The sequence below is a fragment of the Bos indicus genome, chromosome 9 (genome assembly GCF_029378745.1).
Source record: "Bos indicus isolate NIAB-ARS_2022 breed Sahiwal x Tharparkar chromosome 9, NIAB-ARS_B.indTharparkar_mat_pri_1.0, whole genome shotgun sequence".
Classification (NCBI taxonomy): Eukaryota; Metazoa; Chordata; class Mammalia; order Artiodactyla; family Bovidae; genus Bos; species Bos indicus.
This window is the reverse complement of record NC_091768.1, coordinates 55560596-55586775: the sequence shown is the minus strand read 5'-3', so window position 1 is coordinate 55586775 and position 26180 is coordinate 55560596.

The window sequence follows — 26180 nt, the reverse complement described above, 5'->3', positions numbered from 1 at the left end:
GTTTTAGAGGAGTTGAGTTCAATCCCTATTGCATCTCTTGAGTCCAAATATTGCTTATTTAACAAGTCCAGTGCAACTTTTTCTGACAATAGTTAACTAAGTTAACTGCTTTCACATACTTTCCTCCCTCACTCCCTTAATGTTGCTAAAATGATGATGAAAGGGTATCAAAAAGGAGAGATTCACAATGGCACTGAGAATAGGAGTTATAGACATAAGTGACTAGAATCTTAGAAGAATTTCTAGAAGATAACAGTGGGATAGTTTGAGGAATACACCAAAATATAGGAAATCATAGGTAACAAACATTTTGGAGAAGATGGTAGTGAGGATGGGATTCCTTTGCCATTCTTTCTAAGAAAGACTCTTTGGATCGGGGATTCAAGAAAGGAATCTACATGTATAGAAGCAAGATGGAGAAATAGGACATAATCAGCGTCATTAGCTAATGCCTTATAGAAATGACTATGTTAGTTCTCTTATTCACCTGCTCAATATTCTTACAGGTATAGGATTTATGATGGCAAACCCAATACCACTTCTTTGCTAAATTCAGAGATCTTTTCTTTTAAACTACTGAATAATTTGCCTGACAAGATGATTTTGGATGTGAATTACAGAAATTTCAAATAATTTCAAATATTTATATGATATAAATGTTTATCTTACATGATGAGAAGTCTGGAAGAAGGATTATATATGGTTTGACTTTGAACTCTCCTTCACCTTCTTCACCAATGATATAGTCCTTAAATGTGTACTATCATTGTTTTAAAATGGAATCACAGTCAGATGTATTAACATCGAAACAACAATACATCTGCTTTTCTGGCAATCTTTTCTGGAAAAGAAAAAAAACTATTTCTATAATTTTTTTTTTTCCTCAAAATTTCCAGTTGGGTGAAGTCAGAATATAAAAATATGAGTGCATGTGTGTGTGAATGACATAAGTGAATGCATGCATGACTTCTGTGATGCAAGCTAAACATCACAGTAATCAGCCAGATTTAGTTATCATCCATCCCAGGAAGGAATTTTTATAAATTTTTTCAAAGGAAAAAATTTTAAAAACTTATCTTCATTTAAATTTGTTTCTATGATTGTAATACTATATTTTAAATGGCTACTTCCACATACATTACAAATTTTACTTGAAACTGCTGTTTCAAATAATAATCTAATTAGTTAAAATATATATATATATACTAAAAAAGGAGGATCTTTACTCATTTATTTTTAGTTACCTCAAAATGTAAATGTTATATAATAAAGTCCTATTTCTCTTAAATTAACACTAGATAAAACATGAAACATATTTTTTTAAATGCCCTCTATGATGACATTTATTTTTAATCTATTTTGAGCACTTTTCATTCAATTTTTAACATCTAAAGACTGTTTACTTTGCATCAGGCACTGTATTTGCCACTGTGTAACTGACTACACAGATATGGAACTTGGAGACACTGTAAATATATACTATTTATTATAAAAAATCTTAACATAGCAAATAAATATACTACTTATTTTTATTTATCATAGCAATGTAAATATAATATTACTAAATATATAAAGTATATGTACTTCTTTTATAATAAGTTTGTGTTAGTAGCTCGATTGTGTCTGACTCTTTGCAATCCCGTGGGCTGTAGCATGCCAGACTCCTCAGTTCATGGAATTTTCCAGGCAAGACTACCAGAATGGGTTGTCATTCTCATCTCTAGAGGATCTTCCCAACACAGCTATCAAATCCGCATCTTCTGTATCTCCCCAACTGCAGGCAAATTCTTTACCCCTGAGCCAACGGGGAAGCTGATGTATAATCTACATATGTGCATCACTAGATGGTCAATATCAAAATCAAACTGATAATATTCTTTGTAGCTGAGGATGGAGAAGCTCTATACAGTCAGAAAAAAAAAAAAAAAAAAAAACAATAAGGAGCTGACTGTGGCTCAGATCATGAGCTCCTTATTGCAGAATTCAGACTTACAATGAAGAAAGTAGGGAAAACCACTAGGCCATTCAGGTATGACCTAAATTAAATCCTTTATGGTTATACACTTGAAGTGACAAATATATTCAAGGGATTGGATCTGATAGAGTGCCTGGGAACTATGCATAGAGGTAAATAATCTTGTACAGGAGGCAGTGACCAAAATCATTCCCAAGAAAAAGAAATGCAAGAAGGCAAAGTGGCCATCTGAGGAAGCCTTACAAATAGCTGAGAAAAGAAGAGAAGCAAAAGGCAAAGGAAAAAGGGACAGATATAACCAAATGAATGCAGAGTTCCAAAGAATAGAAAGGCGAAATAAGAAAGCCTTTAAAGGATCAACCTGTGGCGGATTCATTTTGATATTTGGCAAAACTAATACAATTATGTAAAGTTTAAAAATAAAATAAAATTAGAGAGAAAAAAAAAAAAAAAGAAAAATAAAATAAATTAAAAAAAAAAAAAAAAAAAAGGATCAACGCAAAGAAATAGAGGAAAACAATAGAATAGATGAAGACTAGCGATCTCTTCCAGAAAATTACAGATACCAAGGGAACATTTCATACAAAGATGGGCATAATAAAGGACAGAAATGGCAGGGACCTAACGGAGGCAGGGGCTTCCCTGGTGACTCAGCTGGTAATTAATCCATCTGCGATGCAGAAGACCTGGGTTCAATCTCTGGGTTTGGAAGATCCCCTGGAGAAGGAAATGGCTGCCTACTCCATATTCTGGTCTGCAGAATTCCATGGACTGTATAGTCTATGGGGTCACAAAGAGTTGGACAAGACTGAGTTACAGATGACACCACCCTTGTGGCAGAAAGTGGAGAAGAACTAAAGGCCTCTTGATGAAGGTGAAAGAGGAGAGTGAAAAAGTTGGCTTAAAGCTCAACATTCAGAAACTAAGATCATGGCATCCGGTCCAATCAGTTCATGGAAAATAGATGTGGAAACAGTAGCAGACTTTATGTTTCTGGGCTCCAAAATCACTGCAGATGGTGACCACAGCCATGAAATTAAAAGACGCTTGCTTCTTGGAAGGAAAGTTATGACCAACCTAGAGAGCATATTAAAAAGCAGAGACATTATTTTGCCAACAAAGGTTCGTCTAGTTAAGGCTATGGTTTTTCCAGTGGTCATGTATGAGTGTGAGAGTTGGACTATAAAGAAAGCTGAGTGCTGAAGAATTGATGCTTTTGAACTGTGGAGTTGAGTCCCTTGGACTGCAAGGAGATCCAACCAGTCCATTCTAAAGGAGATCAGTCCTGGGTGTTCATTGGAAGGACTGATGTTGAAGCTGATACTCCAGTACTTTGGCCACCTCATGCCAAAAGTTGACTCATTGGAAAAGACTCTGATGCTGGGAAAGATTGAGAGCAGGAGGAGAAGGGGACAACAGAGGATGAGATGGCTGAATGGCATCACTGACTCAATGGACATGGGTTTGGATGGACTTTGGGTGTTGGTGATGGACAGGGAGGCCTGGCGTGCTGCGATTCATGGGGTCGCAAAGAGTCGGACACGACTGAGTGACGGAACTGAACTGAACGGAAAGTAGCCATCTATGACTATTGAGCATTTGAAATGTAGTTAGTCCAAACTGAAAGTTTGTAAGCATAAAATACACAGTGGATTTCAAAGACTTGGTTAAAAAATAAGTAAAATGGTTCATAATTTTGTATTGATTGCATTGTTTTGTGTTCTGTACATATTGCATTAAATATAATTTACTATTCAAATTAATTACCTTTTTTATTTTTTAATACAGCTACTAAAAATTTATATTTATGCATGTGATTCATATATTTAATTAGATGATGTTGTTCTAATGCCTTTAAATATTGAATTTTGCCTTTAATGTCAATGTACGGGTTTGTTAGACTCTGGATACCTAAACTGAAACACAGGTTGCAAAGAGTAGAAAAACCAGTCTCAGAATCACCTCCCATGATGAAAATCAACAGAAATTTTACTAAATTTCCAATATACAACTATTTTTGTATATTATAAAATTGTATATTATAAAACATAAACATATTGTATATTATATAAATTGTATATTATAAAATAGCTAGTTCAATGTTTCCATCCTTCATATTTCCTTTGATTTAGAAGCTTACTAGTATTTTCTTGTGATATCAAATGACCATAATCATTTCTTTCTTAACTCATAGCTTCCAATCTAATTCTTCTGTATCAGTGCCCAAAATTCTAATTTTCATAAGAGATTTATGTATGACAATATGTTGGCTGGGTCAGAATCTCTCTCAATTTATTTTGAGAAATTATGGAAAAATGCCTGTGTGATTGTGGGTTCTTTGAAACCTACTCTCAACGAATAATAGAAAGTTTATGGTTTGTCTTAATAGTCTCAGAATATTAGGGTTATTGAAACATGCAGAGTGATGCCCTTTTTGATTTTAATGGGGAGAGGAGTTAATCTTAATTCACTATTAGAATTCTAATTAGAATGAATTTGCTAAATAGACTGGATGTCCAAGAAAATGGAAGTAGAAAGAGGTCATGAAAACTAAGAGGGAAAAGTCACAGGACTGAGGTAGTATGACTGTAAGCCACAAAGGAAGATAGAAACTGAATGTAAAATTAAGTAATATTTCTTACTACACTGTACATCTATGTCCGACTGCTCTTTGATCTGACTACCCTTAAAACTCTGGTGTAAATGAAAGAAGTGTACCACTATTGACCAAAGAGCTTTGCTATGGAAATTTTCTCTAAAAGAGTTGAGAATGATGAGACAGGAAGGAGTCTCCATGCTGGATGTGGGGAGAGAAAAGACCACAGAGGCTGACAGATTGAACAACCCAAGTTGGGACAGAGCCATTGAGGACAGAGCCATGGATAGTGAACAGAGTAGGATGTTAGGAAACAAAGTGAAGAGCAGAGGATTTTTTTTTTAAGTAGCAAGCAACATGTCTGATTATAAATGGCAATTCCTCAGTCTCAGAGATGGCTAGAGAAACTTTAGGGAAAATAAGTAGAATTGCACAAACAGCCTGAATTTTGAAAGAATTGTAAAAACATCCTTTGTATCATCAAGTCAAGAGTAACAGAACTTTGGGATATTATTGTAGATATGGCAAAATTTCGCTGTCTGGTGCGTCAGATGAGAAAGCATATATATATATATATATATATATATATTTAAGTTTCCATCCTTATTCACCTACTCCTGCACACATATTTACATTATCACCTGAAAAATATATCTCATGATATCCGCATTTTAAGGTTGAAATATCCTGGCCAAATTTAGGGCACATTAAAGGCTCCTTAGATTATAATATATATGGAAGACATCCATAGATTTTCAATAGTGGATATTTTCTTTTTTCCTGTAAACTTCAGGCTTTTCTCAAGTCTATGATATATATAAAGACAGTTTCTGTTATATACTTTAAATTATAAGATGATTTGTCTGTTATAGTCCAATGTCAGTGTTTAAAAATTCAACTTAGCTCAGTTGATAATGCCTGTTTCCTAAAGGTTTCAAGTGACTCACTCTGATTCCTTCAAGCAAGTCTGTGATACAACAGAAAAGTAGGACCCCTCAGTGAAGCAATTGTATCAGGTAAGAAATTCTACATAAATTATTCTTTGGATTGATATCTTGGCTTGTTTGCCTTCCTACACACACATCCATACACATATGCAGATCCTTTACCCTCTTTGATCACCTGAATGAGCCTTTACTCTTTCCCAACATTCTGCTATATGTTGTGGATGGAGTGATGAATCGAATTTTATGTGCATTAAAGTAATTGTCAGTTCCCATAGTAATTAGTAGTGAACCTTTGTTTGCGAATATGGAAATTATATGGAAAATTCAGCAGTGGGCACAGGACTGGAAAAGGTCAGTTTTCATTCCAATCCCAAAGAAAGGCAATGTCAAAGAATGTTCGATTGTAATATCAGTTCAGTTCAGTCACTCAGTTGTGTCCGACTTATGGCGACCCCATGAATCGGCACGCTGGGCCTCCCTGTCCATCACCAACTCCCAGAGTTTACCCAAACTCATGTCCATCGAGTTGGTGATGTCATTCAGCCATCTCATCCTCTGTCGTCCCCTTCTCCTCCTGCCCCCAATCCCTCCCAGCATCAGAGTCTTTTCCAATGAGTCAACTCTTCGCATGAGGTGGCCAAAGTATCGGAGTTTCAGCTTCATCATCAGTCCTTCCAATGAACACCCAGGACTGATCTCCTTTAGGATGGACTGGTTGGATCTCCTTGTAGTCCAAGGGACTCTCAAGAGTCTTCTCTAATACCACAGTTCAAAAGCATCAATTCTTCGGTGCTCAGCTTTCTTTACAGTCCAACTCTCACATCCATACATGACCACTGGAAAAACCATAGCCTTTACTAGACGGACCTTTGTTGGCAAAGTAATGTCTCTGCTTTTGAATATGCTATCTAGGTTGGTCATAACTTTCCTTCCAAAGAGTAAACGTCTTTTAACTTCATGGCTGCAGTCACCATCTGCAGTGATTTTGGAGCCCCCAAAAATAAAGTCTGACACTGTTTCCACTGTTTCCCCATCTGTTTCCCAAATTGTGCTAATTTCACATGCTAGCAAGGTCATGCTCAAAATCCTTCAAATTAGGCTTCAACAGTATGTGAACTGAGAACTTCCAAATGTACAAGCTGGATTTAGAAAAGGCAGAGGAACCAGAAATTAAATTGCCAACATCTGGTGAATCATAGAAAAAGTAAGGGAATTCCAGAAAACATCTAGTTCGGCTTCATTGACTAAAGCCTTTGACTGTGTGGATCACAACAAACTGTCAAAAATTTCTTAAATAGATGGGATTACCAGGCCACCTTACTTGTCTCCTGAGAAACCTGTATGCAGGTCAAGAAGCAACAGTTAGAACCAGATGTGGAACAATGGATTGGTTCCAAATTGGGAAAGGAGTAAGTCAAAGCTTCATATTGTCACCCTGCTTATTTAACTTCTATGCAGAGTATACATTTTGAAATTCTGGGCTGGATGACTCACAAGCTGGAATCAAGATTGCCAGGAGATGCCTAAGACATTCAGCAAATTCCCATTGGTTATCTATTTTACATATGGCAATGTAAGTTTCTATGTTACTCTTTCCATACATCTCACCCTCTCCTCCCCTCTCCCCATGTCCATAAGTCTATTCTCAAACAGGGGCTCTATATCAACCTAGAGGGGTGGGATGGGGAGGGAGGTGGGAGGGAGTTTCAAAATGGAGGGAATATATGTATACCAATGAATGATTCGTGTTGAGGTTTGACAGAAAACAGCAAAATTCTGTAAAGCAATTATCCTTCAATAAAAAATATCAATTAAAAAAATATTGCCAGGAGAAATATCAACAACCTCAGATGTGCAGATAACACCACCCTTATGGCAGAAAGTGAGGAGGAACTAAAGAGCCTCTTGATGAGGGTGAAAGAAGAGAGTGAAAAAGCTAGCTTAAAACTCAACATACAAAAAAACTAAGATCATGGTATCCAGTCCCATCACTTCATGTCAAATAGATGGTGAAGAAGTGGAAGCACTGACATATTTTATTTTCATGGGTTCCAAAATCACTGTGGATGGTGAGTACAGCCATGAAATTAAAAAAACACTTTCTCCTTGGAAAAAAATCTATGACAGACCTAGACAGCATATTAAAAAGCAGAGACATCACCTTGGCAACAAAGGTCCATCTAGTCAAAGCTATGGTTTTCCAGTAGTCGTGTATGGATGTGAGAGTTGGACCATAAAGAAGGCTGAGTGCCGAAGAACTGATGCTTTCAAATTGTGGTGCAGGAGAAAACACTTGAGAGTCCCTTGGACATCCAGGAGATGAAAACAGTCATTTCTAAGGGAAGTCAACCCTTAATATTCACTGGAAGGACCATGCTGAAGCTGAATTGCACTACCTTGGCCACCTGATGTGAAGAACCTACTCACTGGAAAAGACCCTATGCTGGGAAAGATTGAGAGCATGAAGAGAAGATGGTGACAGAGGATGAGATGATTGGGTAGCATCACCAACTCAAAGGACATGAATTTAAATAAACTCCAGGAGATAATGAAAGACAGGGAAGCCTGGCTTGATGAAGTCCATGGAGTGGCAAAGAATCAGACACGACCTAGCAACTGAACAGCAACAAATGAAAATTTAAAATAAGCACTAAATTTTTTTTAGTTCTTTAATTTTCCTAGATCATGTTGCCAAATTCTAATTTCCAATGAATATAGGTCCAGATTATGTGACACTTTGATATTAATGTCTAGCTAAGGAATGCAAAACTAGGAGTTGTCTCTCTTCAATTCTCTCCCTGTTTTTCATTGATAATGGCTAATTTTAAAATTTCTGTTAAAAAAAATATGATATGTGATATCTACTCATTCTTTCATTCAAACAAAAGCTGAGGAGTGTAATCTTGAATTTTATAGTCATTAATATTAACTATGGCATATCTGGGTTTCGCAGGTGGCTCAGCTGAAAATAATCTGCCTGCCATTGCTAGGGACATAAGAGACGTGGGTTAGATCCCTGGGTTGGGAAGATCCCCTGGAGAAGGGAATGGCAACATACTCCAGTATTCTTGCCTGGGAAATTCCATGGACAGAGGAACCTGGAGGGCTACAGTTCATAGGGTTGCAAGGAGTCAAACACGACTAAAGTGACTTAGCAATCAACCAAACATGGCATATCTAGTTAATAGGCCACCTTAAACCCCTTTTTCATTCAAAAAATAAATTATATTGTTATGAGTCTCTTAATATCTTTCACATTTATATCCCCCTCTATTAATAATGCCAAGAATGCATCAGTTCAGTTCAGTCACTCAGTCTTTTCCCACTCTGTGATCCATGAACTGCAGCACGCCAGGCTTCCCTGTCCATCACCAACTTCTGGAGCTTGCTCAAACTCATGTTCCATCTATTTGGTGATGCCATCCAATCATCTCATCCTCTGTCATCCTCTTCTCCTCCTGCCTTCAATCTTTCCCAGCATCAGGGTCTTTTCAAATGAGTCAGTTCTTTGCATCAGGTGGCCAAAGTATTGGAGCTTCAGCTTCAACATCAGTCCTTCCAATGAATATTCAGGTCTGATTTCCTTTAGGAATGACTGGTTTGAGCTCCTTGTTGTTCAAGGGATTCTCAAGAGTCTTCTCCAACACCACAGATCGAAAGCATAAATTCTTCAGTGCTCAGCTTTCTTTATGATCCAACCCTCATATCCATACATGACTACTGGAAAAACCATAGGTTTGACTAGAGAAATCTTTGTTAGCAAAATAATGTCTCTGCTTTTTAATATGCTATCTAGGTTGGTCATAGGCTTTCTTCCAAGGAGCAAGCCTCTTTTAATTTCATGACTGCAGTCACCATCAGCAGTGATTTTGGAGCCCAAGAAAATAAAGTTTGTCACTGTTTCCACTGTTTCCCCATCTATTTGCCATGAAGTGATGGGACTGGATGCCATGATCTTAGTTTTTTGAATGCTGAGTTTTAAGCTAACTTTTTCACTGTCCTCTCTCACTTTCATCAAGAGACTCTTTAGTTCTTCTTTGTTTTCTGCCATAAGGGTTGTGTCGTCTGGGTACCTGAAGTTATTGATATTTCTCCTGGCAGTCTAAACTGGAATGCATAGTCCATGGCTAATTTGCTTTCTCCTGGGTACTGAAATTTTTGCTTTAGAAATATCACTGCAACAGTATAGTGAGTAGGAGATTAAACATCAAGAAAATCTAAACTAAGTGAGGAGGCAGTCAATTCATGGCAGTGGTAGAGGAGGTGAGGAAGGGTGGAAAATATTTAGAACATAGGATTAGAAGGATTCTTTTTTGAAAGGATATTTAGGATGAGGAGAAAGTCTAGGAATCTAGGATGGCTTGTTTAACATATAAGTGCTTTGCAAATATTTTTCATTACTTGTTTTTTTTTTTCTAAGCATTTTCTTTTGTATAGGCATTTGTGAAATGCCATTGGATTGGCTGCAAATATGTGAGATTTTTCAGAGAGATAGGAACTAAAAGAAACAACACAAATATTGATTGAAGGAATGAAATGGTTGGGAAAGAAATAACTAAATGTACAGATACATGAATGTTTTGAAATTTGAACTAATGGTGATTAATATTTATTATGCAGTGCCAGATGTACTCTTTTAAATGTTTTTGTTGTAATACATAAACTAATATTCATAATAGCTCTGTAAATTAGGCACTGTTGTTTTTCAAATTTAACAAATGAAGAAACTAAAGTCTGAATCATTTAGTGTTTTCTCCAGTTCTATAGTTTGACAGGATAAGGATTAAAAAAAATTAAGTCTATAGACTTATAGACTTGCCTAGTAATATCTATACTCTATTGTCCCTATAATTTAAATTTCTGAAGTGCTCTTTAAGGGAAAGTACTGTATCATTTTGTTTTTGAAGGCAAAAAACAGTACACATTAAAATTCATTCTTTATACCTACTCAAAAATATGACTACTTATGACTTTGATAATCATTATATCATAATTTTATGTATAGGATTCTTACAGCTTAGCCCTATCCCTATCAACAGATTATTTTTCTATTTCTCTGTGTGGGAATTGCTCATAAATTGATATTCCTCACTAATAAAACATTATTAATATAAGTTGATAATTCCTACTAGAGTTTACCTAAACTTTTGATTTTTGATAACTTCATATCAAACTGATTAGAAGAGTTTGAAGAATAGTTACCTTAAAGCATTTATTTCCAGTTGTTTTTAAACTATATCATGATTTGATCAGCTTACAGCTTCCAGAAAAGAGGCAATCTGGGTTCAAAATCTGTAGTAGCATACAATTCTTCTCAAACATTCTTTAGTGACAGAAAACATAATAATATTATAGTGAACATAACTAACCAACCATTTTCAAGTATTTTTTCATTAATACATTGAACTTCAGACAACCTAAAATGAAGATTATTGTAGACCTCCATAATATCTGGAGAAATTACACATTTTACAAACATGTTAAGGAAGCTCTTTTGATTTTAATATCAAATAAGTCCTCTAGAATAGGGCTTTTCAATTTTGGCCTACATGAGAATCATCTGAAAGCCTTGTTAAAATTTCAATTATTGGACCCCAAGCCCAGGTATTCTTATTCAGTGTTTAGAAGTAGGCCCATGACTTTGTGTTAGTGACCAGCCTCCAGGTTATGCCAATGTTGCCGTTTCATGACTCATATTTCAAGGGCCATAGGCATAGTGCACATTTAAGATTATTGAAATATTGTTAAAAAAATTAAAATAAAATAAAAAGCAATCAAATGAAAAGAGAGAAAGATCTGTTCTCAGCTTGAATACTTCTTGTTTTGTGTATTTGTTTATTTTTGAAGCTGAATGTCTACCTATAAAATGAAAAGAAACAAAACCCCCCAAACTTTCACTAGCATAGTTTCTATATGGTAGAAGACAAACTACACGTTTCTGTACTGATGAATACATCCAGTCAGCCTCTGGATATAAACCAATTTGACCTGTGTGATTTACCTGTTAATCTTCATCTGTTCTGGCCATCCCATTCTCATTAGATCCAAGGCACACTAATCATGTATACTAAAATTAGAAACTTCAATAGAAAATTAGCAAAGGCAGGCCATGAAAACCAGCAATCTTAGAATTGTAATTTACATTCCAGTGGGAGCCATCTATGAAAAGACTTATTTTAATTTAATCCTCAGTGAGGGGTCCTGTTTTAAGAGTAGAAAAGAAACTGAAATCGGCTCTCTATGAACGATGCATAGTTTTAATATAGTTAGATTATAAGGTAATAACATTTTGAAAGTTTCTCAAAACTGATGCTCCCACACAGGTTTAATTGCTACAAGCCATTAATGGAGAACATTTTCCTGAGAAATATATATTAAACAAAAAAGGTGAATGGAAAGCAACGGTTTCAATATCTCAAACTGTGAAACTTCATGTTCAATATTTTTGTTCAATAAAAAAAAAAAAAACATTATGCTCTAATATAAGTTTAGCAGTTCTCAAATTACTCATTAAAAAAAATACATCACTGGGAACAACCTGTCTTGGAAATACAAAGAGATCTCCTTTATCCAAATTTCCTTTTTGTGTGTTATTTTAAGAGACTGAGTTAATATAAATAGCACAGTAAAATTTCAAAACAAACCAGTCTGGTAAGTATGCTTTTTCTCAGTTTACCTTACTATTACTACTAAGTTGCTTCAGTCGTGTCCGACTCTGCGCGACCCCATAGACGGCAGCCCACCAGGCTCCCCTATCCCTAGGATTCTCCAGGCAAGAACACTGGAGTGGGTTGACCTTTCCTTCTCCAATGCATGAAAGTGAAAAGTGAAAGTGAAGTCTCTCAGTTGTGTCTGACTCTTAGCGACCCTATGGACTGCAGCCTACCAGGCTCCTCCGTCCATGGGAATTTCCAGGAAAGAGTACTGGAGTGGGGTGCCATAGTTCTATTCCCCACCCTTTTCTATAATGCTCTCAGTCCAGGATGCTGATCTCTGGACATTGTATTTCTAAGATTCCTTTGAGGTGATACTCATTGCAGATTTAATTTGCATTATTCTAATAATTAGTGATGTTGAACAACTTTTCATGTGCTTTTTATCCATCTGTATGTCTTTGGAATCAGCCCAGTTTTTGATTGGGTTGTTCGTTTTTTGAGCTGCATGAGCTGTTTTTTATATAGCTTATATGTGGAATCTAAAAAATTGGTACAAATTAATTATTTACAAAACAGAAACAGAGTTACAGATGTAGAAATAGTCATATGGTTACCAGGGGGGAATGGGAGATTGAGATTGACATATGCACACTGCTGCTGCTGCTGCTGCTAAGCACTTCATTCGCGTCCGACTCTGCGACCCCATAGACGGCAGCCCACCAGGCTCCACCATTCCTGGGATTCTCCAGGCAAGAACACTGGAGTGGATGGCCATTTCCTTCTCCAATGCATGAAAGTGAAAAGTGAAAGTGAAGTCGCTCAGTTGTGTCCAACTCTCCGCGACCCCATGGACTGCAGCCCACCAGGCTCCTCCGTCCATGTGATTTTCCAGGCAAGAGTGCTGGAGTGGGGTGCCATTGCCTTCTCCACATATACACACTACTGTATATAAAATAACATATTAGTAGGTCCCAGTGCTATTCAAGCATTTCCAGCTCCTTTCTTACTAACTGTAAGGTAAGGCTACATTTCTCTATCCTACTGAAGTTAGATCTAGTCACATGACATTCTTTACTCAAACAAATATGTGCAGAAGCAGTTTCTTTCTGTTCTTTTTGGAATTGATGTTCTATAACTGGCTCTCATATTTAAACACAGTGAGAGTGAGTATTGGTCAGTTTCACATGTAATGATAAATAACATATATCATCACCTAGTCACAATGTTTACTGAGTTCATTAGTTTAATAAAGTTTATCTTTTATGTCTATCCTAAAATTTCAAGTTATTAAAAGCAAAGTTAGTCTTTTGTTAATTCATCATTTATGATGAAGGTATAAATAAAACACTGCATACAATTATAAACATCTTAGATTAGATTTAATATTATATTAATTCACAGGGAAATATATTTAATCACTTAAATGAAAAGCTAATATCTGTATCATATAACTCTTAGTACTTTAAGAAGGGTAAACTATTTTGCAATTAATTCTCTCTAAAATTATAAAATAATATTAATTATTAGCTCATCTACTCTCAACTCTTGAGAATTATGGAAATTGAAAATCTGCTGGCTGTAGCATATCTGAATTTTAAACTCATCTTTTAAATCCTCATCTAGTGATTTTTCTACTATCCTCTTTTTTCCTTTCCTATGGTATTTCTAGATCATACGGTATGATAAACCAATATCACATAATATAATCCTTTAATTTTTAAATCTAAATATTATCAGAAAGCGTAGACCACAACATAATGTGTTCTGTGGCTGGTAGAAGTAATAAAAGCAACATACTAATATTTAAGTGTGTATACAAGGTGCTGGCAACCATGAAGGGGAGCATTCCAAATGCAAATTCATTTGATCTTCACAACTATGCTAGAAATGTCTATTGACATTGTTGTTTCTGTGATACTTAAAAGATAGATGAACAACTCCATTATATTACTTTATTTTTCAAATTACAACTCCAGTGTGTAAGCAGCAGCTGCTCTTAAAGCAGCTTTTCCTTCATTGAAAGACTATTGAAGTAGCAAAAAACAGTCTCTTGAAATAGTTATCAGAATCTCAAAATTTAGGAAGCAGCTAGCTAGTAAAGGGGCTTCCCTCATGGCTCAGTGGTGAATAATTCACCTGCAATGCAGGAGGCACAGGAGACACAGGTTCGACCCCTGGGTCGGGAAGATCCCCTGGAGGAGGTCGTGACTACTCACTCCAGTATTCTTTCATGGAGAGTCCCCATGGACACAAGAGCCTGGCGGGCTACAGTCCATAGGATTGCACAGAGTCGGGCATGACTGAAATGACTTAGCATGCCTGCACTCAGAGACACATGGCTTACAAATGTGTAGACAAGTCTTCCCTGGTGGCCCAGTGGTAAGGAATATGCCTGCTAAGGCAGAAGAAATGGGATCGATCCCTAATCCGGGAAGGTTTCATGTCTTGGAGCAACTAAACCCGTGCACCACCACCACAACTTGGCTAGCAAAAAAGAAAGGATTAGGTTGTCTTTTGGCCATAGTTTTTCAAGATCAAGGACATTTATGTGCAATACCAATCAGTCTGGTTCTAGTTTAGTGAGTCTTCATTGTGTTTGCCTATCATTGGAAGGGAGAATGATTGCATGCCTCACAAGGATATTTACAGTAAAATATAAGCTGTATGAAAGAAGTTTGCAGCTGTAGGATATGCTTGGATAAATTTGAATTTGTTTTGTTCAATGCTGCATCCCCAAAATATTGGCTACAGTTTAACATATAGCAGATATTTCACAACTTTTGCATTGTTGAAGACATCAATAAATAATCAGAGCATCATTTGGATAATAAAATGAGGATTTGAAACATAAAATCAGAGGAAATATATTGAAAGATAAAGTTTTTATTATTATGAACTTACCTGAATAGTAGCCTATAGTTTTGTCTGGTAAACATTATTTTCGTAGTGTTCCCATAAAGATGATAGCCTAAGGACTTAATGTACATTTAGTGAGAGAAACATGTACAGGTCTATTTTAGATTCTATTGTATCATAATACAGCTGTCTGTATAAAATGTACATTTTAATAATAACTATGATGCCAATTTCCATGCTAGCAGCAGTACAGAGGTCCTGTTGTGAATACAGCCAAGATTTAGCACACTAAAGCTCAGAATATTAGGTTTCTAGAATGTGATTTGTGAATCTTACTTCTTTCCTCATTTGTGTAGTGTGTGTATGTGTGTGTGTGTGTGTATGTGTATAATTACACCAGATGCTAAAGTCTTTTTAAACTTCAAAATGGATATTTGGCTTATTATTATTGATTCTCTTCTGAGCCTTACTATTTATACTCATCTGAATTGTTATATCATGTTAGCAAGTTTGAAAATTAGCCAGAATTGGAGAAGGATCTTGCTTATTTTTGAAAATTAATTAATCTGTTTCACTTTCATTATTGTTTTTACTCTTCAACCTCCCTCACCCCTTTCCTCAATTGACTTCAGTCACAAACAAGTTTTTTAAAATACTCTGCAACACTATAGGAAAATAGCCTGGTGAGTGGAGAGCTAGAAGCAGTACCAGAACGCATTAAACCTTGCACAAATTATGCCAGTAAGGTTTACTACAGCAGCAGTGGTGAACTCAATTATAAATAATAACACAACTACAAGTGCATGCCCTGGGCTTTCAGCTGATTAAATATCATAACTACACAGGCCCTAGTATAGAGGCATGAAAGAAAGATTCCTAGTTTTTACCTAGAAACTGAAACTCTATCACTTAAGTGTTAATTGGTGTTACATTGAATAACTGAAAAGGCAAGACAAGGGCTCCCTGCTGTAATGTGAAAATGGTATGCATCTATCCTCAGCTCCCTAAATTACTGGTAGTGTGCACACCACCTCATCTAGCTGAAATAATGCAGGAGAACAGTAGGGGGTGAGTGGGGCAAACCTGCAAATTGATACGTAGATCCAGTTCAGGGAGATCTGAATGATATCTCACTCTCACACATCCTAAACCATATGAATGACTAAAAATGAAGCTACTTAAATGAGATTTGGTCATGTATTTCAGAAGTAATACCATGTAGATGCATTTGTAATTAAAATGCATATTTAATATTTTATACCATGCACACATAAATATACACATAAATGCAAACCTTTAACATTGTTAATGTTTATATTCAGTTGTACAGTTAGAACCCTGGGATCTGTTCTGAGCAAAGCTATAAAAAGATTATAATCCTTGAAATATGTATGGTTTCTCTGCACTATCAACAACTGCACAAATATATATGTGCCTCCAATTTACATGGAAGGTAAATGACACTGAGAGCATTGATGCACAATCAATCAGCCAAGATGACCATTTCTAATTCCTAATTTTGATCTCTTTATTCTGGACTATAAAGTTATTTGTAGATCTGTCAAAATATTGTATGCTATGATAACAAAAAGTTTTCCCTTTATTTCAAGTATCACACTTTGCTAAATTCATATAACAGAAAAAGTCCCTTAAAACCCTAGGGAGTCCTGGGATCTTTTAATACAGGAATAATAAACTAAAATATCTGGTTGTTGAACTTTTATATAATCCATATTTCTTAAGAAATATATTCAATTTTTTGGTAGTTGTTAGTGCTTTTAGATAAAGACATGGAAGATTGTTGTTCATGCTTGATAAATTCTTAGTTGTGAATTAACTCTTCATATAATAGGTGACTAAGAACTTTATATTATTTTCTTTATATGTATTTCAGTGTATACTGGAGCGATTTGTGGTAAATTAGATTCTTTAAATTGAAAATAGGAAGTCTATGCTTAGATTTGATAAATTCTACAGTTGTACTAATATGATAGTCACTAGCTTGATGTGGCAACTCAAATTTAAGTAAAACTCAGTATAGTATAAAATTCACTTCCTCAGTCACACTAGCCATATTTCACATGATTTCTTGGTATAAGTGGCTAGTAGTTCCAAAATCACTGCAGGTGATGATTGCAGCCATGAAATTAAAAGACGCTTACTTCTGGGAAAGAAAGTTATGACAACCTAGATAGTATATTGAAAAGCAGAGATATTACTTTGCCAACAAAGGTCCATCTAGTCAAGGCAATGGTTTTCCAGTGGTCATGTATGGATGTGAGAGTTGGACTGTGAAGAAAGCTGAGCACCGAAGAATTAATGCTTTTGAACTGTGGTGTTGGAGAAGACTCTTGGGAGTCTCTTGGACTGCAAAGAGATCCAACCAGTCCATCCTAAAGGAGATCAGTCCTGGGTGTTCATTGGAGGGACTGATGCTAAAGCTGAAACTCCATTACTTTGGCCACCTGATGCGAAGAGTTGACTCATTGGAAAAGACCCTGATGCTGGGAGGGATTGGGGGCAGGAGGAGAAGGGGACAACAGAGGATGAGATGGCTGAATGGCATCACTGACTAGATGGACATTAGTTTGAGTGAGTTCCAGGAGTTGGACAGGGAGGCCTGGCATGCTGCAATTCACGGGGTTGCAAAGAGTCAGACATGACTGAGCGACTGAACTGAACTGAACTGAGCTACCAAACTAAGAACTTTCAATGTTGCAGAAATCCTGTTTGATATGGCATTTTAAAACAGAGAGTTGTATCCATTTGAGTTTAGTTTTTCATGTCAATTATACAAGAAATAGCGAATATATCATAATATTCATTTAAAATATATACTGTGTGTGACACAGATGTTGAAGATATCACACAGGGCCATTAAAATAAATATACTTAAAATGCTAAACAATTAAATGGTAAAAACAAAAAGCATTTAATATGTACACAAGAAATTCCTTTGGTAGGCTACTGGAAGTAAGAATGAAGCTGTGCAATGAAACAGTGAATTTACAGATAAGTCCTTACGTGTTATTCAAACTGAAGTAAAGGAGGAAAAAGGAGTGAAAATCATCATCAGTCACTATCATGCAGCAGAGAGAGGGCAATATCTAGCAGTCTAATATATGTATTTGGAATTCCAGAAGGAGAATAGAATGAGTCAGCAGAAATATTTGAAGAAATGGCTGGCAACTTCCAAAAGTAATAAAAGACAACAATCCATAGTTTCAAAGATGTCTAGGAGGCAAACAAAATAAATGTACAAATAAATAAAGTAGGACACAGCTTTGCAAGAAAGAACTCTGGAGGTCTACAGAGGAAACTCGAGTGTTCAGATGAATACTGAACAATGTATGCATTTGTTTCCCAAGGCTAGGGAAACAATCATCTGAAAATTTAAAGACAAAAGAGCACAATATTTGCAAAGGGCTGGAAATAGTGCCCGTTCTCACTACTGAAAAAAATGTCCTAATTCATGGGTAATGTGCAGAGTATATAGAAAGCTTTTTTGTCAGTAGTAGGAAATATTTCATCTTAAACATTGCATCAATTCTGGTGAACCTTAAAAACAAGACATGAAAGGAATAAGTACTTCAAAATAAATTAACTGCATTAAAGAATACTCAGCATTCAAAAGCATAAAATTCACAATGTATGCTGACCAATTAAAAATTACCATGCACAGAAAGAAAAGAATAAATAAGACCTATGAATAGGAGAGAGAAAAATCAACCAAATCTACCCATGACTGATATAGATGTTAGGAAAAAAGACATTAAAACTATATTCCATATGTTTAAAGAGATTTGTAGAAACAGAAATGTGGGCGGTGACTGCAGCCACTAAATTAAAAGACTCCTTGGAAGAATAGTTATAACAAACCTAGACTACATATTAAAAAGCAGAGACATCAATTTGCCAACAAAGGCCTGTATAGTCAAAGCTATGATTTTTCCAATAGTCACATATAGATGTGAGAGTTGTAACATAAAGAAGGTGAGTGCTGAAGAATTGATGCTTTTGAACTATGGTGTTGGAGAAGACTCTTGAGAGTCCCTTGGCCAGCAAGGAGATCAAACCAGTCAATCCTAAAGGAAATCAACCCTGTTTATTCATTGGAAGGATTGATAATGAAGCTGAAGCTCCAATACTTTGGTCACCTGATCCAAAGAACTGATTTATTGGAAAAGACCAATACAGGGAGATAGTGATGGACAGAGAAGCCTGGCATGCTGCAGTTCATGGGCTCGCAGAGTTGTACACAACTTAGTGACTCAACAACAACAAACAACAGAAATGTGAAAAAACAATATATATATATATAACTTCTGGAAATGACTGCAATATCTGAGATGAAACATAGACTAGTTAGACATTGCAGGAAGAAAAATTAGAAAACCTGAATACTTAGTTATAGAAATTCTTCAAAATAAAACAAAAAAGATATTAAAATAAAACACAGAATAAAAATTAATAAAAAGTGAAACAGTGAGCTGAGACAACAAGTGTGCTAATATATGTGTAACAGAACTTTGCAAAGTGGGGAAGCCAGAAAAAATATCTGAAAAATAATGACTGAAAGTTTTCCAGTTATGAAGGTACCCAGGTCCAAGATTTTCAATGATTTTCAAGTATTAGAATTGTGAAGAAAAGGACATCAAAACACATTATAATATCCAATCATTCAAAACTGATAAAGGAAAAATCTCAAAAACTAGAAGAGAAAACAGACTATATGCATAGGGGGAAAAGAAACATGTAAGATTGTCTGGTGAAAGAAACTGAGCAAAACACTACTCAGAATTCCGTATCAAATGAAAACACCTATGAAAAATATGCAATGTAAAGACTTCAGATATGTAAAGGCTGAAAAAAATTCTTCCCCAACAAAACAGTATTAAAAAAATTTGTTAAATAAAATCTTCAGGAAGAATGGAAATGATAGTGGACAGAAACTTGGACCTACAGAAAGAGACAAAGTACACCAGAAAAGGTAACAATACGCAAAAATAAACCTTGCTCCATACTTTGCACCACACACACAAAAAAAAACTTGATATGGATCAGTGATTTGAGTGAAGAGTAAAATGATAAGGCCTCATAGAAGAAAATATTTATACCAGAACTTCAACAAGGTAGTCCTGGACTGACATCAAATAAAACATAAACACTTGAGGTCTATCAAAAAAACTTTTCTAAAGCTCTGAAAAGGAGCAAAGAGGAGAATAATGATAATAATGTCTAATAACATTTTTCAAATACCATATCTAATAAAAAAATGTTTGTGTGTAAATGAGAAAACCTCTTACAATTCAAAATAAGACAAACTCGGTGGTGGAGGAGAAGGCAGTGGAGTAGGATTTCTAGTTTCAGTTCCAACATATAAAGACCTTTGAAGTTAGCACTCCCACACTTATGATAAGAAAATGAATGAATTTTCTTAGATGTTTCCGACAGCTAGTATTTCAGAAAAAATCACCAACCTGAAATCTGTAGAGATAACTGAAGCCTCAAAGTCACAGCTTCGAATCTGTTTCCCAGTAGAAGAAACCTCTGGAGCCATAAACTGATAACACTTAAAAGATAATTTCAATTAATAGCTGGACACTGTCTGTAGAATAGTGTAAAAATGAGAAGCTCCTGAGGTTTAAATTCTCAGAGAGGCCACGTACTTTAGGAGGGCTTTAATTCCAGAAACCCCACCATGTTTTTAAGTTGAAGAGCTAAGTAAGAAGACATCATGGTTCTAGCAGGGTGAGGGGAACAGTAGTCATTATTTCCCATATGTACTCCAAGACTTCTCCACACACACACACACACACACACACGGAGAACCTACTGCTGCTGCTGCTAAGTTGCTTCAGACATGTCCGACTCTGTGCGACCCCATAGACGGCAGCCCACCAGGCTCCCCTGTCCCTGGGATTCTCCAGGCAAGAACATTGGAGTGGGTCGCCATTTCCTTCTCCAATGCATGAAAGTGAAAAGTGAAAGCGAAGTCATTCAGTCGTGTCCGACTCTTCATGACCTCATGGACTGCAGCCTACCAGGCTCCTCCATCCATAGGATTTTCCAGGCAAGAGTATTGGAGTGGGGTGCCATCACCTTCTCTGAGACAAACTATTACTCCCCTACTATTTTTGCCTGAAACTTATCTCACGTGGGTGAAGATCATTCCTCCCACTTCATTCCTACCCTTCTGGCATTTCTCTTACCTAAGAGGAAAAGAGTAAACATAATTAACAGGAATCAGGGTTTCAATGAAATAGGTTGGGGGAATCCTCAAACAGGGAAGAGATGAAAGGGTGGAGGAAAAAGGTACACTACTAGACATACACTTGTAAAGATCATAACCCAAAGACACAGATCCATTATAAGCTAAGATGTTGTCTTAAGATTTTAGAACATTCTCCCCCCTCTCCATTTCACAAGCATGCCAATAATGAAGTATAACAGTAAATTACAGACGAAAAAAACCTATAGGTACATTCTCTTTCTCTAGAAATACTCATAGTAGATCAAAGTAAAGAATGATAATGCAAATAAGAATACCAGAGGAACTTGAAATTTCTGGAATATACTACAAAGAATAAATTGCAACTACAACCAACATCAAACATCCCCAAAATACATATAGCCGTATTATGTTCAAACTACAGAAAACCAAGGTAAGAATAATCTTGAATCAAGTAAGAAGAAATACATCTTGCCCATAGATGAATATGTGCTTCCTATGTGGTGCTCATGATAAAGAAACTGCCTATATATGCAGAAGATGTAAGAGTTCAATTCAGTTCAGTTCAGTCATTCAGTCATGTCCAACTATTTGTAACCCTGTGGACTGCAGCATGCCAGGCCTCCCTGTCCATTGCCAATTCCCAGAGTTTACTCAAACTCATGTCCATTGAGTCAGTGATGCCATCCAAACATCTCATCCTCTGTTGTCCCCTTCTCCTCCCGCCTTCAATCTTTCTCAGCATCAGGGTCTTTTCCAATGAGTCAGTTCTTCACATCAGGTGGCCAAAGTGTTGGTATTTCAGCTTCAGCAACAGTCCTTCCAAAGAATATTCAGGACTAATTTCCTTTAGTATGGACTGGTTGGATCTCCTTGCAGTCCAAGGGACTCTCAAGAGTCTTCTCCAACACCACAGTTCAAAAGAATTAATTCTTGGGCACTCAGCTTTCTTTATAGTCCAACTCTGACATCAATACATGACTACTGAAAAACCATAGCCTTGACTAGACAGAACTTTGTAGGCAAAGTAATGTCTCTGCTTTTTAATATGCTGTCTAGGTTAGTCATAAATTTTCTTCCAAGGAGTAAGCATCTTTTAATTTCATGGCTGCAGTCACCATCTGCAGTGATTTTGGAGTCGAAAAAAATAAAGTCTGTCACTGTTTCCCCAGCTATTTGCCATGAAGTGATGGGACCAGATGCCGTGATCTTAGTTTCCTGAATGTTGAGCCTTAAACCAACTTTTGCACTCTCCTCTTTCACTTTCATCAAGAGCCTCTTTAGTTCTTCTTTACTTTTTGCAATAAGGGTGGTGTCATCTGCCTATCTGAGGTTATTGATATTTCTCCCAGCAATCTCGATTCCAGTTTGTGCTTTATCCAGCCCAGCATTTCTCATGATGTATTCTGTATATAAGTTAAATAAGTAGAGTGACAATATGCAACCTTGACATACTCCTTTCTCTATTTGGAACAAGTCTGTTGTTCCATGTCCAGTTCTAACTGTTGCTTCCTGACCTGCATACAGGTTTCTCAAGAGGCAGGTCAGGTGGTCTGGTATTCCCATCTGTTGAAGAATTTTCCACAGTTTGTGGTGATCCACACAGTCAAAGGCTTTGGCATAGTCAATAAAGCAGAAATAGATGTTTCTCTGAAAATCTCTTGCTTTTCAATAGTCCGACGGATGTTGGCAATTTGATCTCTGGTTCCTCTGCCTTTTCTAAAATATGTCTAGAAATTCATGGTTCACATACTGTTGAACCTTGGCTTGGAGAATTTTGAGCATTACTTTGCTAGTATGTGAGATGAGTGCAATTGTGCGGTAGTTTGAGCATTCTTTGGCATTGCCTTTCTTTGGGATTGAAATGAAAACTGACTTTTTCCAGTCCTGTGGCCACTGCTGAGTTTTCCAAATTTGCTGGCATATTGAGTGCAGTACTTTTACAGCATCATCTGTTAGGGTTTAAAATAGTTCAACTAGAATTCCATCACCTCCCCTGGCTTTGTTTGTAGTGATGCTTCCTAAGGCCCACTTGACTTCACACTCCAGGATGTCTGGCTCTAGGTGAGGGATCACACCATTGTGGTTATTTTGAAGATCTTTTTTGTATAGTTCTTCTGTGTATTCTTGCCACCTGTTCTCAATATCTTCTGCACCTGTTAGGTCCACACCATTTTTGTCCTTTACTGACTCTAGACATGTGTAGAGAACACTCTACACATGGACATCACCAGATGGTCAATACCAAAATCAAATTGATTATATTTTTGTATTCAAAGATGGAGAAGTCTATACATTCAGCAAAAATAAGACTGAGAGCTGACTGTGGCTCAGATCATGAACTCCTTATTGCCAAATTCACACTTGAATTGAAGAAAGTAGTGAAAATCACTAGACCATTCAGGTATGACCTAAACCAAATCTCCTGTGATTATACAGTGGTAGTGAGAAATAGATCCAAAGGATTAGATCTGATAGACAGAGTGCCTGATGAACTATGGCAGAGGTTTGTGACATTGTACACGAGACAGGGATCAAGACTATCTCCAAGAAAAAGAAATGCAAAAAACCAAAATGGCTGTCTGAGGAGGCCTTACAAATAGCTGTGAAAAGAAGAGAAGTGAAAAGCAAAGGAGAAAAGGAAAGATATACCCATCTGAATGCAGATGTACGAGATGTGGCTTCAATTCCTGGGTCAGAAAGATCCTCTGGAGAAAGAAATGGCCACTCACTCCATTATTCTTACCTGGAGAATCCCATGGACAGAGGTACCTGATGTGCCACATCCTCTGGAGTCACAAAGAGTTGGACATAACTGAAGCAATTTAGCATGAATACATGTATGCGTAGATGAATACAGATAAGAATTGGAATGGATTTATCAGAATCCAGATGAGCAGGAATAGAGTAGAATGAAATATTTAAAAGGATAAAAGAGACGTGCCAACCTAGAACTTCATTCCCAGAAAAATCATACTTCAGAAATGAACAAATAGTTTTTTTAAGAGATAAAAACTGAGAGAAATTATCAACAGTATACCTACCTTGCAAAAAAATGCTAGAAGAAGTCTAGGCAAAAGAAATTTGAGTTTACATCATAATCTTGGTTCTACATAAAAAAGAAATGAAGCATTTGAAAAAATACAAATGAGTAAATTAAAGGTTTTTAAAAAATTTTTCTTGTATTTAATCTAAATGATAACATTTTGTTTATTTTTTGTAGAATTTATTTATTTATTTTCTCCATAATTATTTTATTTTATTTTTTAGCTTTACAATATTGTATTGGTTTGTTTAAAAATATTAATCTAATTATAGCATATGGATAAGTTAACTGAATAATAGCAATGACACAAGTGATATGAGAGAAAGTTGGGAATACACTTCATAGGTATTTATAGTACATGTGATATTGTATGTATTATTTGATGGCAGATGGAAAATGTATATGGGAAACTTTAGGGCAACCAATAAAAACATTTTTAAGAGCCTTCATATATCTATGATTACAGTAAGATACAACTTAAAAAATAAAAAAGAATGCGAACCATGCAAAGTTTATTCTCAGAACCACAGTGAAATTAAACTAGAAATCAATGGCAGAAGTATATCTAGAAACCTCCCAAACATTTAGAAATTAAGCAACACACTTCTAAATACTTTGGGTCATATTAGGAGACTCAAGATAATTTAAGGAATATTTTGAACTTAATAAAAATGAAATACACCTTTTGGAAATATGTGGGGTATAGTGAAAGCAGCATTTAGAGGGAATTTTTTAGCATTTAAAACTTGTGTTAGAGAGGAAAAAAATTTAAAATATGTAACATAAGCTTATACATTTATAAACTGCCTTAAAACTAGAAAAATTTAAATCCCATGCAAGCAAAAGAAAATAAATGATTAAAAATTAGAGTGGAAATCAAGGAAATTTAAATCAGGTCAACAATAAGGGGAAAAATCATTGAAATAAAAAGGGATTTCTTCTAGAAATTAATAAAATTGATAAATCTTTAGGTCCACAAAGTGATATCATAAGTGAAACAGACAAAGTCACTGAAAGACATAAACATCATTATATAGAAAATGCAGGGAATCTACATAACAAGTAGTAGAACTAACAGACAAATATAGCAAAATGGCAAGGATACAAGGTCAATATGTAAAAGTCAAATGCATTCTTATATCCCAGTAATGAATAATTGGAATTTGAAATTTAAAACTCTACCAGTTATAGTTATATTCCCTATCCCCAAAAAAATTTTAGGTGCAAATCTAAAAGTAATAAGTATTGGGTCTATATGCAGATAACTACAAAAGCTGATGAAGACAATGTAAAACGATATAAATAAACAGAGAAATATTTCAGGAACGTAGATTGGAAGATTCAATATGTTTAAGCTGTTAGTTATTCCTAACTTGATCTGTTGATTCAATTAAATCCCAATCAAAATCTCAGGAAGCTATTTACCCAGTTATTTTGAACAATTCTGTAAGCATGGAACCCACATATAAATATATAAAAGTTTTAAAAATTCACAAGTGCCCTAAACTGGAGGCAATCAAGATACCTTTCCATTAGTTAGCTAGTTAGTTAGTTCAATTGCTCAGTCAGTCGTGTTCAACTTTTTGCGACCCTGTGGACTGCAGCATGCCAGGCCTCCCTGTCCATCGCCACCTCCCAGAGTTTACTCAAACTCATGTCCATTGAATTGGTGATGCCATCCAACAATCTCAGCCTCCATCATCCCCTTCTCCTCCCGCCTTCAATCTTTCCCATATTCAAGGTCTTTTCCAATGAGTCAGTTCTTCGCATCAGGTGGCCAAAGTATTGGAGTTTCAGCTTCAGCATCAGTCCTTCCAATGAATATTCAGGACTGATCTCCTTGCAGTCCAAGGGACTCTCAAGAGTCTTCTC